The 19,315-nt window shown below is 38.2% G+C and overlaps 1 protein-coding gene and 1 long non-coding RNA gene across 9 annotated transcripts in view; both read left to right on the top strand.

Annotated features, from left to right (window-relative positions):
- Positions 1–19,315, top strand: part of LOC118374725 (sodium-dependent neutral amino acid transporter B(0)AT1-like) — a 39,968-nt gene that overhangs the window by 16,698 nt on the left and 3,955 nt on the right. The window lies entirely within an intron of this gene.
- LOC127919430 (uncharacterized) lies at positions 438–17,894 on the top strand. 8 transcript variants are annotated; one of them, XR_008102917.1, is made up of 4 exons: positions 438–611; positions 11,697–11,876; positions 13,771–13,950; positions 14,484–14,684. It is a non-coding gene; the product is annotated as an uncharacterized LOC127919430 (long non-coding RNA). The 8 variants fall into 8 exon arrangements; XR_008102916.1 differs by having other exon boundaries at positions 442–551; XR_008102920.1 differs by having other exon boundaries at positions 442–731; positions 11,757–11,816.

The raw sequence follows: 19,315 nt of genomic DNA, 5'->3' as shown, positions 1-19,315 counted from the left end.
TACGTTTCATTCAGTCTATGGTATTGACAGGTTAGTAATACATTCATTCAGTGAGATGTTGGGGGTTACGTTACTCTATGGTATTGACAGGTTAGTAATACATTCATTCAGTGAGATGTTGGGGGTTACGTTACTCTATGGTATTGACAGGTTAGTAATACATTCATTCAGTGAGATGTTGGGGGTTACGTTACTCTATGGTATTGACAGGTTAGTAATACATTCATTCAGTGAGATGTTGGGGGTTACGTTACTCTATGGTATTGACAGGTTAGTAATACATTCATTCAGTGAGATGTTGGGGGTTACGTTACTCTATGGTATTGACAGGTTAGTAATACATTCATTCAGTGAGATGTTGGGGGTTACGTATTGACAGGTTAGTAATACATTCATTCAGTGAGATGTTGGGGGTTATTACTGATTGACAGGTTAGTAATACATTCATTCAGTGAGATGTTGGGGGTTACGTTACTCTATGGTATTGACAGGTTAGTAATACATTCATTCAGTGAGAGGTTGGGGGTTACGTTACTCTATGGTATTGACAGGTTAGTAATACATTCATTCAGTGAGAGGTTGGGGGTTACGTTACTCTATGGTATTGACAGGTTAGTAATACATTCATTCAGTGAGAGGTTGGGGGTTACGTTACTCTATGGTATTGACAGGTTAGTAATACATTCATTCAGTGAGATGTTGGGGGTTACGTTACTCTATGGTATTGACAGGTTAGTAATACATTCATTCAGTGAGATGTTGGGGGTTACGTTACTCTATGGTATTGACAGGTTAGTAATACATTCATTCAGTGAGATGTTGGGGGTTACGTTACTCTATGGTATTGACATTCATTCAGTGAGGTTTAGGTATTGACAGGTTAGTAATACATTCATTCAGTGAGATGTTGGGGGTTACTCTATGTATTGACAGGTTAGTAATCTTCAGTGAGATATTGACAGGTTACTCTATGTAATACATTCATTCAGTGAGATGTTGGGGGTTACGTTACTCTATGGTATTGACAGGTTAGTAATACATTCATTCAGTGAGATGTTGGGGGTTACGTTACTCTATGGTATTGACAGGTTAGTAATACATTCATTCAGTGAGATGTTGGGGGTTACGTTACTCTATGGTATTGACAGGTTAGTAATACATTCATTCAGTGAGATGTTGGGGGTTACGTTACTCTATGGTATTGACAGGTTAGTAATACATTCATTCAGTGAGATGTTGGGGGTTACGTTACTCTATGGTATTGACAGGTTAGTAATACATTCATTCAGTGAGATGTTGGGGGTTACGTTACTCTATGGTATTGACAGGTTAGTAATACATTCATTCAGTGAGATGTTGTTACTCTATGGGACAGGTTAGTAATACATTCATTCAGTGAGATGTTGGGGGTTACGTTACTCTATGGTATTGACAGGTTAGTAATACATTCATTCAGTGAGATGTTGGGGGTTACGTTACTCTATGGTATTGACAGGTTAGTAATACATTCATTCAGTGAGATGTTGGGGGTTACGTTACTCTATGGTATTGACAGGTTAGTAATACATTCATTCAGTGAGATGTTGGGGGTTACGTTACTCTATGGTATTGACAGGTTAGTAATACATTCATTCATGAGATCAGTGAGATGTGAGATGTGGGGGTTACGAGTATTGACAGGTTAGTTACATTCATTCAGTGAGATGTTGGGGGTTACTTACTCTATGGTATTGACAGGTTAGTAATACATTCATTCAGTGAGATCATTACTCTATGGTATTGACAGGTTATTCAGTGAGATGTTGGGGGTTAGTTACGTTACTCTATGGTATTGACAGGTTAGTAATACATTCATTCAGTGAGATGTTGGGGGTTACGTTACTCTATGGTATTGACAGGTTAGTAATACATTCATTCAGTGAGATGTTGGGGGTTACGTTACTCTATGGTATTGACAGGTTAGTAATACATTCATTCAGTGAGATGTTGGGGGTTACGTTACTCTATGGTATTGACGGTTACATTCATTCAGTGAGTATTGACAGGTTAGTAATACATTCATTCAGTGAGATGTTGGGGGTTACGTTACTCTATGGTATTGACAGGTTAGTAATACATTCATTCAGTGAGATGTTGGGGGTTACGTTACTCTATGGTATTGACAGGTTAGTAATACATTCATTCAGTGAGATGTTGGGGGTTACGTTACTCTATGGTATTGACAGGTTAGTAATACATTCATTCAGTGAGATGTTGGGGGTTACGTTACTCTATGGTACTCTATTTGAGGTTAGTAATACATTCATTCAGGTTAGTTAATACATTCATTCAGTGAGATGTTGGGGGTTACGTTACTCTATGGTATTGACAGGTTAGTAATACATTCATTCAGTGAGATGTTGGGGGTTACGTTACTCTATGGTATTGACAGGTTAGTAATACATTCATTCAGTGAGATGTTGGGGGTTACTCTATGTTGACAGGTTAGTAATACATTCATTCAGTGAGATGTTGGGGGTTATTGACAGGTTAGTAATACATTCATTCAGTGAGATGTTGGGGGTTACGTTACTCTATGGTATTGACAGGTTAGTAATACATTCATTCAGTGAGATGTTGGGGGTTACGTTACTCTATGGTATTGACAGGTTAGTAATACATTCATTCAGTGAGATGTTGGGGGTTACGTTTACGTTACTCTCATGGTATTGACAGGTTAGTAATACATTCATTCAGTGAGATGTTGGGGGTTACGTTACTCTATGGTATTGACAGGTTAGTAATACATTCATTCAGTGAGATGTTGGGGGTTACGTTACTCTATGGTATTGACAGGTTAGTAATACATTCATTCAGTGAGATGTTGGGGGTTACGTTACTCTATGGTATTGACAGGTTAGTAATACATTCATTCAGTGAGATGTTGGGGGTTATTACTCTATGGTTTGACAGGTTAGTAATACATTCATTCAGTGAGATGTTGGGGGTTACGTTACTCTATGGTATTGACAGGTTAGTAATACATTCATTCAGTGAGATGTTGGGGGTTACGTTACTCTATGGTATTGACAGGTTAGTAATACATTCATTCAGTGAGATGTTGGGGGTTACGTTACTCTATGGTATTGACAGGTTAGTAATACATTCATTCAGTGAGATGTTGGGGGTTACGTTACTCTATGGTATTGACAGGTTAGTAATACATTCATTCAGTGAGATGTTGGGGGTTACGTTACTCTTGATTGACAGGTTAGTAATACATTCATTCAGTGAGATGTTGGGGGTTACGTTACTCTATGGTATTGACAGGTTAGTAATACATTCATTCAGTGAGATGTTGGGGGTTACGTTACTCTATGGTATTGACAGGTTAGTAATACATTCATTCAGTGAGATGTTGGGGGTTATTGATTGACAGGTTAGTAATACATTCATTCAGTGAGATGTTGGGGGTTACGTTACTCTATGGTATTGACAGGTTAGTAATACATTCATTCAGTGAGATGTTGGGGATTACGTTACTCTATGGACAGGTTAGTACATTCATTCAGTGAGATGTTGGGGGTTACGTTACTCTATGGTATTGACAGGTTAGTAATACATTCATTCAGTGAGATGTTGGGGGTTACGTTACTCTATGGTATTGACAGGTTAGTAATACATTCATTCAGTGAGATGTTGGGGGTTACGTTACTCTATGGTATTGACAGGTTAGTAATACATTCATTCAGTGAGATGTTGGGGGTTACGTTACTCTATGGTATTGACAGGTTAGTAATACATTCATTCAGTGAGATGTTGGGGGTTTACGTTACATTCATTCATGGTATTGACAGGTTAGTAATACATTCATTCAGTGAGATGTTGGGGGTTACGTTACTCTATGGTATTGACAGGTTAGTAATACATTCATTCAGTGAGATGTTGGGGGTTACGTTACTCTATGGTATTGACAGGTTAGTAATACATTCATTCAGTGAGATGTTGGGGGTTACGTTACTCTATGGTATTGACAGGTTAGTAATACATTCATTCAGTGAGATGTTGGGGGTTACGTTACTCTATGGTATTGACAGGTTAGTAATACATTCATTCAGTGAGATGTTGGGGGTTACGTTACTCTATGGTATTGACAGGTTAGTAATACATTCATTCAGTGAGATGTTGGGGGTTACGTTACTCTATGGTATTGACAGGTTAGTAATACATTCATTCAGTTCAGGGTGAGATCTATGGTATTGACAGGTTAGTAATACATTCATTCAGTGAGATGTTGGGGGTTACGTTACTCTATGGTATTGACAGGTTAGTAATACATTCATTCAGTGAGATGTTGGGGGTTACGTTACTCTATGGTATTGACAGGTTAGTAATACATTCATTCAGTGAGATGTTGGGGGGGGTTACGTTACGTTACTCTATGGTATTGACAGGTTAGTAATACATTCATTCAGTGAGATGTTGGGGACAGGTTACGTTACTCTATGGTATTGACAGGTTAGTAATACATTCATTCAGTGAGATGTTGGGGGTTACGTTACTCTATGGTATTGACAGGTTAGTAATACATTCATTCAGTGAGATGTTGGGGGTTACGTTACTCTATGGTATTGACAGGTTAGTAATACATTCATTCAGTGAGATGTTCAGTGAGATACATTCATTCAGTGAGATGTTGGGGTTACGTTACTCTATGGTATTGACAGGTTAGTAATACATTCATTCAGTGAGATGTTGGGGGTTACGTTACTCTATGGTATTGACAGGTTAGTAATACATTCATTCAGTGAGATGTTGGGGTATTGACAGGTTAGTAATACAGGTTACGAGATTTGGGGTTACGTTACTCTATGGTATTGACAGGTTAGTAATACATTCATTCAGTGAGATGTTGGGGGTTACGTTACTCTATGGTATTGACAGGTTAGTAATACATTCATTCAGTGAGATGTTGGGGGTTACGTTACTCTATGGTATTGACAGGTTAGTAATACATTCATTCAGTGAGATGTTGGGGGTTACGTTACTCTATGGTATTGACAGGTTAGTAATACATTCATTCAGTGAGATGTTGGGGGTTACGTTACTCTATGGTATTGACAGGTTAGTAATACATTCATTCAGTGAGATGTTGGGGGTTACGTTACTCTATGGTATTGACAGGTTAGTAATACATTCATTCAGTGAGATGTTGGGGGTTACGTTACTCTATGGTATTGACAGGTTAGTAATACATTCATTCAGTGAGATGTTGGGGGTTACGTTACTCTATGGTATTGACAGGTTAGTAATACATTCATTCAGTGAGATGTTGGGGTTACGTTACTCTATGGTATTGACAGGTTAGTAATACATTCATTCAGTGAGATGTTGGGGGTTACGTTACTCTATGGTATTGACAGGTTAGTAATACATTCATTCAGTGAGATGTTGGGGGTTACGTTACTCTATGGTATTGACAGGTTAGTAATACATTCATTCAGTGAGATGTTGGGGGTTACGTTACTCTATGGTATTGACAGGTTAGTAATACATTCATTCAGTGAGATTGTTGTTACTCTATGGACAGGTTAGTAATACATTCATTCAGTGAGATGTTGGGGGTTACGTTACGTGTTGGGGGTTACGTTACTCTATGGTATTGACAGGTTAGTAATACATTCATTCAGTGAGATGTTGGGGGTTACGTTACTCTATGGACATTGACAGGAGATTTGGGGGTTACGTTAATACATTCATTCATTCAGTGAGATGTTGGGGGTTACGTTACTCTATGGTATAGACAGGTTAGACAGGTTAGTAATACATTCATTCAGTGAGATGTTGGGGGTTACGTTACTCTATGGTATTGACAGGTTAGTAATACATTCATTCAGTGAGATGTTGGGGGTTACGTTACTCTATGGTATTGACAGGTTAGTAATACATTCATTCAGTGAGATGTTGGGGGTTACGTTACTCTATGGTATTGACAGGTTAGTAATACATTCATTCAGTGAGATGTTGGGGGTTACGTTACTCTATGGTATTGACAGGTTCACATTCATTCAGTGAGATGTTGGGGGTTACGTTACTCTATGGTATTGACAGGTTAGTAATACATTCATTCAGTGAGATGTTGGGGGTTACGTTACTCTATGGTATTGACAGGTTAGTAATACATTCATTCAGTGAGATGTTGGGGGTTACGTTACTCTATGGTATTGACAGGTTAGTAATACATTCATTCAGTGAGATGTTGGGGGTTACGTTACTCTATGGTATTGACAGGTTAGTAATACATTCATTCAGTGAGATGTTGGGGGTTCTACGTTACTCAGTGAGATGTTGGTATTGGTATTGACAGGTTAGTAATACATTCATTCAGTGAGATGTTGGGGGTTACGTTACTCTATGGTATTGACAGGTTAGTAATACATTCATTCAGTGAGATGTTGGGGGTTACGTTACTCTATGGTATTGACAGGTTAGTAATACATTCATTCAGTGAGATGTTGGGGTTACGTTACTCTATGGTATTGACAGGTTAGTAATACATTCATTCAGTGAGATGTTGGGGGTTACGTTACTCTATGGTATTGACAGGTTAGTAATACATTCATTCAGTGAGATGTTGGGGTATTGACAGGTTAGTAATACATTCATTCAGTGAGATGTTGGGGGTTACGTTACTCTACGTTACTCTATGGTATTGACAGGTTAGTAATACATTCATTCAGTGAGATGTTGGGGGTTACGTTACTCTATGGTATTGACAGGTTAGTAATACATTCATTCAGTGAGATGTTGGGGGTTACGTTACTCTATGGTATTGACAGGTTAGTAATACATTCATTCAGTGAGATGTTGGGGGTTACGTTGGTATTGACAGGTTAGTAATACATTCATTCAGTGAGATATTGACAGACAGTTAGTAATACATTCATTCAGTGAGATGTTGGGGGTTACGTTACTCTATGGTATTGACAGGTTAGTAATACATTCATTCAGTGAGATGTTGGGGGTTACGTTACTCTATGGTATTGACAGGTTAGTAATACATTCATTCAGTGAGATGAGATGTTGGGATTACGTTACGTTACTCTATGGTATTGACAGGTTAGTAATACATTCATTCAGTGAGATGTTGGGGGTTACGTTACTCTATGGTATTGACAGGTTATAATACATTCATTCAGTGAGATTGACGTTAGGTTGACAGGTTATAATACATTCATTCAGTGAGATGTTGGGGGTTACGTTACTCTATGGTATTGACAGGTTAGTAATACATTCATTCAGTGAGATGTTGGGGGTTACGTTACTCTATGGTATTGACAGGTTAGTAATACATTCATTCAGTGAGATGTTGGGGGTTACGTTACTCTATGGTATTGACAGGTTAGTAATACATTCATTCAGTGAGATGTTGGGGGTTACGTTACTCTATGGTATTGACAGGTTAGTAATACATTCATTCAGTGAGATGTTGGGGGTTACGTTACTCTATGGTATTGACAGGTTAGTAATACATTCATTCAGTGAGATGTTGGGGGTTACGTTACTCTTGATTAGGTGATTGACAGGTTTGACAGTTAATACATTCATTCAGTGAGATGTTGGGGGTTACGTTACTCTATGGTATTGACAGGTTAGTAATACATTCATTCAGTGAGATGTTGGGGGTTACGTTACTCTATGGTTTGACGGTTAGTAATACATTCATTCAGTGGATATTGACAGGTTTGACAGGTTAATACATTCATTCAGTGAGATGTTGGGGGTTACGTTACTCTATGGTATTGACAGGTTAGTAATACATTCATTCAGTGAGATGTTGGGGTTACTCTATGGTTTGACGTTACTTCATTCATGGTATTGACAGGTTAGTAATACATTCATTCAGTGAGATGTTGGGGGTTACGTTACTCTATGGTATTGACAGGTTAGTAATACATTCATTCAGTGAGATGTTGGGGGTTACGTTACTCTATGGTATTGACAGGTTAGTAATACATTCATTCAGTGAGATGTTGGGGGTTACGTTACTCTATGGTATTGACAGGTTAGTAATACATTCATTCAGTGAGATGTTGGGGGTTACGTTACTCTATGGTATTGACAGGTTAGTAATACATTCATTCAGTGAGATGTTGGGGTTACGTTACTCTATGGTATTGACAGGTTAGTAATACATTCATTCAGTGAGATGTTGGGGGTTACGTTACTCTATGGTATTGACAGGTTAGTAATACATTCATTCAGTGAGATGTTGGGGTTACGTTACTCTATGGTATTGACAGGTTAGTAATACATTCATTCAGTGAGATGTTGGGGGTTACGTTACTCTATGGTATTGACAGGTTAGTAATACATTCATTCAGTGAGATGTTGGGGGTTACGTTACTCTATGGTATTGACAGGTTAGTAATACATTCATTCAGTGAGATGTTGGGGGTTACGTTACTCTATGGTATTGACAGGTTAGTAATACATTCATTCAGTGAGATGTTGGGGGTTACGTTACTCTTCATTCAGTGAGATGTTGGTATTGAGATGTTGGGGGTTACAGGTTACAGGTTAATACATTCATTCAGTGAGATGTTGGGGGTTACGTTACTCTATGGTATTGACAGGTTAGATGTTGGGGTAATACATTCATTCATTCATTTGACAGGTTAGTAATACATTCATTCAGTGAGATGTTGGGGGTTACGTTACTCTATGGTATTGACAGGTTAGTAATACATTCATTCAGTGAGATGTTGGGGGTTACGTTACTCTATGGTATTGACAGGTTAGTAATACATTCATTCAGTGAGATGTTGGGGGTTACGTTACTCTATGGTATTGACAGGTTAGTAATACATTCATTCAGTGAGATGTTGGGGGTTACGTTACTCTATGGTATTGACAGGTTAGTAATTCACATTCATTCAGTGAGATGTTGGGGGTTACGTTACTCTATGGTATTGACAGGTTAGTAATACATTCATTCAGTGAGATGTTGGGGGTTACGTTACTCTATGGTATTGACAGGTTAGTAATACATTCATTCAGTGAGATGTTGGGGTTACGTTACTCTATGGTATTGACAGGTTAGTAATACATTCATTCAGTGAGATGTTGGGGGTTACGTTACTCTATGGTATTGACAGGTTAGTAATACATTCATTCAGTGAGATGTTGGGGGTTACGTTACTCTATGGTATTGACAGGTTAGTAATACATTCATTCAGTGAGATGTTGGGGGTTACGTTACTCTATGGTATTGACAGGTTAGTAATACATTCATTCAGTGAGATTGTTGGGATGTTGGGGGTTACGTTACTCTATGTATTGACAGGTTAGTAATACATTCATTCAGTGAGATGTTGACTCTAGGTATTGACAGGTTAGTAATACATTCATTCAGTGAGATGTTGGGGGTTACGTTACTCTATGGTATTGACAGGTTAGTAATACATTCATTCAGTGAGATGTTGGGGGTTACGTTACTCTATGGTATTGACAGGTTAGTAATACATTCATTCAGTGAGATGTTGGGGGTTACGTTACTCTATGGTATTGACAGGTTAGTAATACATTCATTCAGTGAGATGTTGGGGGTTACGTTACTCTATGGTATTGACAGGTTAGTAATACATTCATTCAGTGAGATGTTGGGGGTTACGTTACTCTATGGTATTGACAGGTTAGTAATACATTCATTCAGTGAGATGTTGGGGGTTACGTTACTCTATGGTATTGACAGGTTAGTAATACATTCATTCAGTGAGATGTTGGGGGTTACGTTACTCTATGGTATTGACAGGTTAGTAATACATTCATTCAGTGAGATGTTGGGGGTTACGTTACTCTATGGTATTGACAGGTTAGTAATACATTCATTCAGTGAGATACGTTACTCTATTAGTAATACATTCATTCAGTGAGATGTTGGGGGTTACGTTACTCTATGGTATTGACAGGTTAGTAATACATTCATTCAGTGAGATGTTGGGGGTTACGTTACTCTATGGTATTGACAGGTTAGTAATACATTCATTCAGTGAGATGTTGGGGGTTACGTTACTCTATGGTATTGACAGGTTAGTAATACATTCATTCAGTGAGATGTTGGGGAGATGTTACGTTACTCTATGGTATTGACAGGTTAGTAATACATTCATTCAGTGAGATGTTGGGGGTTACGTTACTCTATGGTATTGACAGGTTAGTAATACATTCATTCAGTGAGATGTTGGGGGTTACGTTACTCTATGGTATTGACAGGTTAGTAATACATTCATTCAGTGAGATGTTGGGGGTTACGTTACTCTATGGTATTGACAGGTTAGTAATACATTCATTCAGTGAGATGTTGGGGGTTACGTTACTCTATGGTATTGACAGGTTAGTAATACATTCATTCAGTGAGATGTTGGGGGTTACGTTACTCTATGGTATTGACAGGTTAGTAATACATTCATTCAGTGAGATGTTGGGGGACAGGTTAGTAATACGTTGAGATGTTGGGGGTTACGTCTATGGTATTGACAGGTTAGTAATACATTCATTCAGATGAGATGTTATGGTATTGACAGGTTAGTAATACATTCATTCAGTGAGATGTTGGGGGTTACGTTACTCTATGGTATTGACAGGTTAGTAATACATTCATTCAGTGAGATGTTGGGGGTTACGTTACTCTATGGTATTGACAGGTTAGTAATACATTCATTCAGTGAGATGTTGGGGTTACTCTATGGTTTGACGTTACTCTATGGTATTGACAGGTTAGTAATACATTCATTCAGTGAGATGTTGGGGGTTACGTTACTCTATGGTATTGACAGGTTAGTAATACATTCATTCAGTGAGATGTTGGGGGTTACGTTACTCTATGGTATTAACAGGTTAGTAATACATTCATTCAGTGAGATGTTGGGGGTTACGTTACTCTATGGTATTGACAGGTTAGTAATACATTCATTCAGTGAGAGGTTGGGGTTACGTTACTCTATGGTATTGACAGGTTAGTAATACATTCATTCAGTGAGATGTTGGGGGTTACGTTACTCTATGGTATTGACAGGTTAGTAATACATTCATTCAGTGAGATGTTGGGGGTTACGTTACTCTATGGTATTGACAGGTTAGTAATACATTCATTCAGTGAGATGTTGGGGGTTACGTTACTCTATGGTATTGACAGGTTAGTAATACATTCATTCAGTGAGATGTTGGGGGTTACGTTACTCTATGGTATTGACAGGTTAGTAATACATTCATTCAGTGAGATGTTGGGGGTTACGTTACTCTATGGTATTGACAGGTTAGTAATACATTCATTCAGTGAGATGTTGGGGTTACTCTATGTTTGACGTTACTATTGACAGGTTAGTAATACATTCATTCAGTGAGATGTTGGGGGTTACGTTACTCTATTGACAGGTTAGTAATACATTCATTCAGTGAGATGTTGGGGGTTACGTTACTCTATGGTATTGACAGGTTAGTAATACATTCATTCAGTGAGATGTTGGGGTTACGTTACTCTATGGTATTGACAGGTTAGTAATACATTCATTCAGTGAGATGTTGGGGGTTACGTATTGACAGGTTAGTAATACATTCATTCAGTGAGATGTTGGGGGTTACGTTGACATTGACAGGTTAGTAATACATTCATTCAGTGAGATGTTGGGGGTTACGTTACTCTATGGTATTGACAGGTTAGTAATACATTCATTCAGTGAGATGTTGGGGGTTACGTTACTCTATGGTATTGACAGGTTAGTAATACATTCATTCAGTGAGAGGTTGGGGGTTACGTTACTCTATGGTATTGACAGGTTAGTAATACATTCATTCAGTGAGATGTTGGGGGTTACGTTACTCTATGGTATTGACAGGTTAGTAATACATTCATTCAGTGAGATGTTGGGGGTTACGTTACTCTATGGTATTGACAGGTTAGTAATACATTCATTCAGTGAGATGTTGGGGGTTACGTTACTCTATGGTATTGACAGGTTAGTAATACATTCATTCAGTGAGATGTTGGGGGTTACGTTACGACAGGTTACTCATTCAGTGAGATATTGACAGGTTTGACAGGTTATACATTCATTCAGTGAGATGTTGGGGGTTACGTTACTCTATGGTATTGACAGGTTAGTAATACATTCATTCAGTGAGATGTTGGGGGTTGTTACTCTAGGTATTGACAGGTTATAATACATTCATTCAGTGAGATGTTGGGGGTTACGTTACTCTATGGTATTGACAGGTTAGTAATACATTCATTCAGTGAGATGTTGGGGGTATTGACAGGTTAGTAATACATTCATTCAGTGAGATGTTGACAGGTTAGGTTAATACATTCATTCAGTGAGATGTTGGGGGTTACGTTACTCTATGGTATTGACAGGTTAGTAATACATTCATTCAGTGAGATGTTGGGGGTTACGTTACTCTATGGTATTGACAGGTTAGTAATACATTCATTCAGTGAGATGTTGGGGGTTACGTTACTCTATGGTATTGACAGGTTAGTAATACATTCATTCAGTGAGATGTTGGGGGTTACGTTACTCTATGGTATTGACAGGTTAGTAATACATTCATTCAGTGAGATGTTGGGGGTTACGTTACTCTATGGTATTGACAGGTTAGTAATACATTCATTCAGTGAGATGTTGGGGGTTACGTTACTCTATGGTATTGACAGGTTAGTAATACATTCATTCAGTGAGATGTTGGGGGTTTGACGTTACTCTATGGTATTGACAGGTTAGTAATACATTCATTCAGTGAGATGTTGTTTACTCTATGGTATTGACAGGTTAGTAATACATTCATTCAGTGAGATGTTGGGGGTTACGTTACTCTATGGTATTGACAGGTTAGTAATACATTCATTCAGTGAGATGTTGGGGGTTACGTTACTCTATGGTATTGACAGGTTAGTAATACATTCATTCAGTGAGATGTTGGGGGTTACGTTACTCTATGGTATTGACATTCATTCAGTGTTAGTAATTGACAGGTTAGTAATACATTCATTCAGTGAGATGTTGGGGGTTACGTTACTCTATGGTATTGACAGGTTAGTAATACATTCATTCAGTGAGATGTTGGGGGTTACGTTACTCTATGGTATTGACAGGTTAGTAATACATTCATTCAGTGAGATGTTGGGGGTTACGTTACTCTATGGTATTGACAGGTTAGTAATACATTCATTCAGTGAGATGTTGGGGGTTACGTTACTCTATGGTATTGACAGGTTAGTAATACATTCATTCAGTGAGATGTTGGGGGTTACGTTACTCTATGGTATTGACAGGTTAGTAATACATTCATTCAGTGAGATGTTGGGGGTTACGTTACTCTATGGTATTGACAGGTTAGTAATACATTCATTCAGTGAGATGTTGGGGGTTACGTTACTCTATGGTATTGACAGGTTAGTAATACATTCATTCAGTGAGATGTTGGGGGTTACGTTACTCTATGGTATTGACAGGTTAGTAATACATTCATTCAGTGAGATGTTGGGGGTTACGTTACTCTATGGTATTGACAGGTTAGTAATACATTCATTCAGTGAGATGTTGGGGGTTACGTTACTCTATGGTATTGACAGGTTAGTAATACATTCATTCAGTGAGATGTTGGGGTTACTCTATGTTGACGTTACATTCATTCAGTGAGATGTTGGGGGTTACGTTACTCTATTGACAGGTTAGTAATACATTCATTCAGTGAGATGTTGGGGGTTACGTTACTCTATGGTATTGACAGGTTAGTAATACATTCATTCAGTGAGAGGTTGGGGGTTACGTTACTCTATGGTATTGACAGGTTAGTAATACATTCATTCAGTGAGAGGTTGGGGGTTACGTTACTCTATGGTATTGACAGGTTAGTAATACATTCATTCAGTGAGATGTTGGGGGTTACGTTACTCTATGGTATTGACAGGTTAGTAATACATTCATTCAGTGAGATGTTGGGGGTTACGAGATGTTGGGGGTTGACGTTACGTTACTCTATGGTATTGACAGGTTAGTAATACATTCATTCAGTGAGATGTTGGGGGTTACGTTACTCTATGGTATTGACAGGTTAGTAATACATTCATTCAGTGAGATGTTGGGGGTTACGTTACGGTATTGACAGGTTAGTAATACATTCATTCAGTGAGATATTGACAGGTTAGTAATACATTCATTCAGTGAGATGTTGGGGGTTACGTTACTCTATGGTATTGACAGGTTAGTAATACATTCATTCAGTGAGATGTTGGGGGTTACGTTACTCTATGGTATTGACAGGTTAGTAATACATTCATTCAGTGAGATGTTGGGGGTTACGTTACTCTATGGTATTGACAGGTTAGTAATACATTCATTCAGTGAGATGTTGGGGGTTACGTTACTCTATGGTATTGACAGGTTAGTAATACATTCATTCAGTGAGATGTTGGGGGTTACGTTACTCTATGGTATTGACAGGTTAGTAATACATTCATTCAGTGAGAGGTTGGGGGTTACGTTACTCTATGGTATTGACAGGTTAGTAATACATTCATTCAGTGAGAGGTTGGGGGTTACGTTACTCTATGGTATTGACAGGTTAGTAATACATTCATTCAGTGAGATGTTGGGGGTTACGTTACTCTATGGTATTGACAGGTTAGTAATACATTCATTCAGTGAGATTGTTGGGGGTGAGATTTGGGGGTTACGTTTGGGGTTACGTTACTCTATGGTATTGACAGGTTAGTAATACATTCATTCAGTGAGATGTTGGGGGTTACGTTACTCTATGGTATTGACAGGTTAGTAATACATTCATTCAGTGAGATGTTGGGGGTTACGTTACTCTATGGTATTGACAGGTTAGTAATACATTCATTCAGTGAGATGTTGGGGGTTACGTTACTCTATGGTATTGACAGGTTAGTAATACATTCATTCAGTGAGATGTTGGGGGTTACGTTACTCTATGGTATTGACAGGTTAGTAATACATTCATTCAGTGAGATGTTGGGGGTTACGTTACTCTATGGTATTGACAGGTTAGTAATACATTCATTCAGTGAGATGTTGGGGGTTACGTTACTCTATGGTATTGACAGGTTAGTAATACATTCATTCAGTGAGATGTTGGGGGTTACGTTACTCTATGGTATTGACAGGTTAGTAATACATTCATTCAGTGAGATGTTGGGGGTTACGTTACTCTATGGTATTGACAGGTTAGTAATACATTCATTCAGTGAGATGTTGGGGGTTACGTTACTCTATGGTATTGACAGGTTAGTAATACATTCATTCAGTGAGATGTTGGGGGTTACGTTACTCTATGGTATTGACAGGTTAGTAATACATTCATTCAGTGAGATGTTGGGGGTTACGTTACTCTATGGTATTGACAGGTTAGTAATACATTCATTCAGTGAGATGTTGGGGTTTGACAGTTACTCTATTCAGTGATTGACAGGTTAGTAATACATTCATTCAGTGAGATGTTGGGGGTTACGTTACTCTATGGTATTGACAGGTTAGTAATACATTCATTCAGTGAGATGTTGGGGGTTACGTTACTCTATGGTATTGACAGGTTAGTAATACATTCATTCAGTGAGATGTTGGGGGTTACGTTACTCTATGGTATTGACAGGTTAGTAATACATTCATTCAGTGAGATGTTGGGGGTTACGTTACTCTATGGTATTGACAGGTTAGTAATACATTCATTCAGTGAGATGTTGGGGGGTTACGTTACTCTATGGTATTGACAGGTTAGTAATACATTCATTCAGTGAGATGTTGGGGGTTACGTTACTCTATGGTATTGACAGGTTAGTTCATTCATGAGATGTTGGGGGTTATTCATTCATTCATTCAGTGAGATGTTGGGGGTTACGTTACTCTATGGTATTGACAGGTTAGTAATACATTCATTCAGTGAGATGTTGGGGGTTACGTTACTCTATGGTATTGACAGGTTAGTAATACATTCATTCAGTGAGATGTTGGGGGTTACGTTACTCTATGGTATTGACAGGTTAGTAATACATTCATTCAGTGAGATGTTGGGGGTTACGTTACTCTATGGTATTGACAGGTTAGTAATACATTCATTCAGTGAGATGTTGGGGGTTACGTTACTCTATGGTATTGACAGGTTAGTAATACATTCATTCAGTGAGATGTTGGGGGTTACGTTACTCTATGGTATTGACAGGTTAGTAATACATTCATTCAGTGAGATGTTGGGGGTTACGTTACTCTATGGTATTGACAGGTTAGTAATACATTCATTCAGTGAGATGTTGGGGGTTACGTTACTCTATGGTATTGACAGGTTAGTAATACATTCATTCAGTGAGATGTTGGGGGTTACGTTACTCTATGGTATTGACAGGTTAGTAATACATTCATTCAGTGAGATGTTGGGGGTTACGTTACTCTATGGTATTGACAGGTTAGTAATACATTCATTCAGTGAGATGTTGGGGGTTACGTTACTCTATGGTATTGACAGGTTAGTAATACATTCATTCAGTGAGATGTTGGGGGTTACGTTACTCTATGGTATTGACAGGTTAGTAATACATTCATTCAGTGAGATGTTGGGGGTTACGTTACTCTATGGTATTGACAGGTTAGTAATACATTCATTCAGTGAGATGTTGGGGGTTACGTTACTCTATGGTATTGACAGGTTAGTAATACATTCATTCAGTGAGATGTTGGGGGTTACGTTACTCTATGGTATTGACAGGTTAGTAATACATTCATTCAGTGAGATGTTGGGGGTTACGTTACTCTATGGTATTGACAGGTTAGTAATACATTCATTCAGTGAGATGTTGGGGGTTACGTTACTCTATGGTATTGACAGGTTAGTAATACATTCATTCAGTGAGATGTTGGGGTTACGTTACTCTATGGTATTGACAGGTTAGTAATACATTCATTCAGTGAGATGTTGGGGGTTACGTTACTCTATGGTATTGACAGGTTAGTAATACATTCATTCAGTGAGATGTTGGGGGTTACGTTACTCTATGGTATTGACAGGTTAGTAATACATTCATTCAGTGAGATGTTGGGGGTTACGTTACTCTATGGTATTGACAGGTTAGTAATACATTCATTCAGTGAGATGTTGGGGGTTACGTTACTCTATGGTATTGACAGGTTAGTAATACATTCATTCAGTGAGATGTTGGGGGTTACGTTACTCTATGGTATTGACAGGTTAGTAATACATTCATTCAGTGAGATGTTGGGGGTTACGTTACTCTATGGTATTGACAGGTTAGTAATACATTCATTCAGTGAGATGTTGGGGGTTACGTTACTCTATGGTATTGACAGGTTAGTAATACATTCATTCAGTGAGATGTTGGGGGTTACGTTACTCTATGGTATTGACAGGTTAGTAATACATTCATTCAGTGAGATGTTTGACAGGTTAGTTACATTCATTCAGTGAGATGTTGGGGGTTACGTTACTCTATGGTATTGACAGGTTAGTAATACATTCATTCAGTGAGATGTTGGGGGTTACGTTACTCTATGGTATTGACAGGTTAGTAATACATTCATTCAGTGAGATGTTGGGGGTTACGTTACTCTATGGTATTGACAGGTTAGTAATACATTCATTCAGTGAGATGTTGGGGGTTAACTCTATGGTATTGACAAAATGGTTATAATACATTCATTCAGTGAGATGTTGGGGGAACGTTACTCTAGGTATTGACAGGTTAGTAATACATTCATTCAGTGAAAAAAGATGTTGGGGGTTACGTTAACAATCTAGGTATACAGAGTGAAAAAGTTGGGGGTTACAGTTACTCTATGGTATTGACAGGTTAGTAATACATTCATTCAGTGAGAGGTTGGGGGTTACGGGTATATACTAATACATTCATTCAGTGAGATGAGGCTTATCTATGTATTTGACAGTTAGAGAGGCTATTACGTTACTCTACAGTAGACAGGCTATAATACATTAGTGAGATGGTATCTATGAACACAGGTAGAGTGAGACAGCTGGGGGTATACAGTAGACAGGCTATATACAGTAGAGTTGGGGGTTAGGCTTATATACAGTAGAGAGGCTATATACAGTAGAGAGGCTATAATACAGTAGTATTTGTCATTACTACACCAATACAACTATATACAGTAGAGAGGCTATATACAGTAGAAAAATTATTAGAGGCTATATACAGTAGCTAGGCTATATACAGTAGAGAGGCTATAAATACAGTAGAGAGGCTATATACAGTAGAGAGGCTATATACAGTAGAGTAGAGGCTATATACAGTAGAGAGGCTATATACAGTAGAGAGGCTATATACAGTAGAGAGGCTATATACAGTAGAGAGGCTATATACAGTAGAGAGGCTATATACAGTAGAGAGGCTATATACAGTAGAGAGGCTATATACAGTAGAGTAGAGAGCTATATACAGTAGAGAGGCTATATACAGTAGAGAGGCTATATACAGTAGAAGGCTATATACAGTAGAGAGGCTATATACAGTAGAGAGGCTATATACAGTAGAGAGGCAATATACAGTAGAGAGGCTATATACAGTAGAGAGGCTATATACAGTAGAGAGGCTATATACAGTAGAGAGGCTATATACAGTAGCTAGGCTATATACAGTAGAGAGGCTATATACAGTAGAGGCTAGGCTATATACAGTAGAGGGCTATATACAGTAGAGAGGCTATATACAGTAGAGAGGCTATATACAGTAGAGAGGCTATATACAGTAGAGAGGCTATATACAGTAGGCTATATACAGTAGAGGCTATATACAGTAGAGTAGAGGCTATATACAGTAGAGAGGCTATATACAGTAGAGATATATACAGTAGAGAGGCTATATACAGTAGAGAGGCTATATACAGTAGAGAGGCTATATACAGTAGAGAGGCTATATACAGTAGGCTATATACAGTAGAGAGGCTATATACAGTAGAGAGGCTATATACAGTAGAGAGGCTATATACAGTAGAGGCTATATACAGTAGAGGCTATATACAGTAGAGAGGCTATATACAGTAGAGAGGTTATACAGTAGAGAGGCTATATACAGTAGAGAGGCTATATACAGTAGAGAGGCTATATACAGTAGAGGCTATATACAGTAGAGAGGCTATATACAGTAGAGAGGCTATATACAGTAGAGAGGCTATATACAGTAGAGAGGCTATATACAGTAGAGAGGCTATATACAGTAGAGGCTATATACAGTAGAGGCTATATACAGTAGAGAGGCTATATACAGTAGAGAGGCTATATACAGTAGAGA

This window comes from Oncorhynchus keta, unplaced genomic scaffold, assembly GCF_023373465.1.
Source record: "Oncorhynchus keta strain PuntledgeMale-10-30-2019 unplaced genomic scaffold, Oket_V2 Un_contig_16649_pilon_pilon, whole genome shotgun sequence".
Lineage (NCBI taxonomy): Eukaryota > Metazoa > Chordata > Actinopteri > Salmoniformes > Salmonidae > Oncorhynchus > Oncorhynchus keta.
This window is presented reverse-complemented; position numbering and strand designations above follow the sequence as displayed.